The sequence below is a fragment of the Bombina bombina genome, chromosome 7 (genome assembly GCF_027579735.1).
Source record: "Bombina bombina isolate aBomBom1 chromosome 7, aBomBom1.pri, whole genome shotgun sequence".
Lineage (NCBI taxonomy): Eukaryota > Metazoa > Chordata > Amphibia > Anura > Bombinatoridae > Bombina > Bombina bombina.
Genome location: NC_069505.1, coordinates 463,788,658 through 463,790,958, shown reverse-complemented (window position 1 = coordinate 463,790,958; position 2,301 = coordinate 463,788,658).

The following is a 2,301-nucleotide window of genomic DNA, read 5'->3' as shown; positions in this document are numbered from 1 at the left end:
AGGATAAAAAATTCTCTATGTACATAAAAAAATATATATAATGTACATAGAAAAAATTCTTATAAAAAATTCTTATAAATGTACATAAAGTTACATGAAAGATATATATATAAAATTATAATTATTCATATAACCATAATTTTAAATTTTACATTGGAAACAGCAGAATGCAAATAGGTCAATAAGAAGAAAAATCAAATATTTCATATGGAAACAAGTGGATACAAATAGATACATATCAGGGCATGGATAGAGAAGGTGCATAGATAGATAGAAAAAATATAATAGAAATAAAATAAAATAAATTAAAACAGAAATTAAACGACAGTTTAATTGTCAATGAAATAATCTATATCACATTCCCTATTCATGCCCTGTGGGGCAAGAGTCTTAAGTTTGAGGATCCAATAAAGTTCCTTCTTTTCCAAAATTTTAGCCCTATTCCCTCCTCTAATAGGGACCACAGCCATATCTATAATTTGGACTGAGAGACTGGCCATATGTGTTAGATGAAAATTATTAAAATGATTGGCAACTGCGGAATCCTTATTATAATTTTTGACATCCCTAACATGTTCGCTATACCTGGTCCTGAGCATCCTCATCGTTTTTCCCACATACTGACAATTACAGAGGTCACATGTCAAAAGATAAACCACAAACTGCGAGCCACAGTTAGCATAAAACTTTATCTCATAAGTATCACCTGTGATTTGACTAACAAAATGTTGGCCTAATTTAACATTGGGACATGTATAACAAATAGTGTGTCCACATCTAAAAGTGCCCAATTTGTTAAGCCAAGTTCCTCTTTGTTTTTGTGTGTTACCTGTGATCTGACTAGGGGATAAAATTTGTGACAGTGTCCTAGATTTTTTAGGGACAAATTTGCATTTGCCTATCAGAGAGTTAAGACTCTCATCTGCCCTTAATATGTGAAGATGTTTTTTCAAAACCCCTACAATTTCATCATATTGTTGGCTGTATTCCGTGGAAAAAACAACCGAGTCAGCAAAATCTCTGTTGTTTTCAGACATGTTTTTTAGGGGTAATGTTTTATAATCTCTTATTTCTGCTTGACACCTCTCAAGAACATCATTTTAATATCCACGTTGAACAAGTCTGTCCCTAAGCTCACTTGCTTGTTTATCATAAACATTATCACTCTGAGTGTTTCTTCTAACACGAAGAAATTGAGACTTAGGGATAGACTTGATAAGGTGTTGTGGGTGATGAGAGGTGGCATGCAAAATTGTATTACCCGCCGTTGGTTTACGGTAAGTTTTAGTAATTATTTGCATGTTCTCAATACTGATATTCAAGTCCAAATAGTTGACCTGCCTCTCACTGAAAGACCCTGTGAACGAGAGTCCCAAATCATTATGATTACAAAATGTTAAAAAATCTTGAAATTCATTGTCATTCACAGGGTGTCCCACTATCAAGAGCAGGTCATCTATATAGCGAACTAGCAACACAATTCTGTTCTGCCATGGATTCATTGAGGTATAGATGTAGGTTAACTCCCACCATGCAACAAAGATATTTGCAAATGAAGGCGCAAATTTTGTGCCCATGGTGGTGCCACAGATTTGAAGAAAAAATTCTTCATTAAAAAGAAAATAATTATGTGACAAAAGAAAATTCAAAACACTGCAAATATACTCAATGTGTTCAGTGGAATATTGGGATTCCTTTTTAAGAAAAAAAGCAACAGCTTGTATACCTAGTGTTTGTGGAATAGATGTATACAATGACACAATATCCATTGTTACCCAGGAAAAACCAGGTTGCCAGTCAATTTTGTTGAGGGTCATCAAGAGATGAGAGGTGTCCCGGAGGTATGACAACTGTGATATTGCCAATGGCTGTAAAATAGTGTCTCATTCTTGTGAATTTTTGGAACATGATGAAATATTGGGCAAATCGGATGAAATAATATAAGTTTAGGTCTCTTCAAAAACTCTGATATTGACATATTGGTACCTAAGCATCCGATTTGCCCAATATTTCATCACGTTCCAAAAATTCACAAGAATGAGAGGTGTCCCCCGGGTAGGCCTATTGTGACCGGTATTGGCTCACTTTTTGAGCCTATGGCAGAGTGGATTGACACTATTTTACAGCCATTGGCAATATCACAGTTGTCATACCTCCGGGACACCTCTCATCTCTTGATGACCCTCAACAAAATTGACTGGCAACCTGGTTTTTCCTGGGTAACAATGGATATTGTGTCATTGTATACATCTATTCCACAAACACTAGGTATACAAGCTGTTGCTTTTTTTCTTAAAAAGG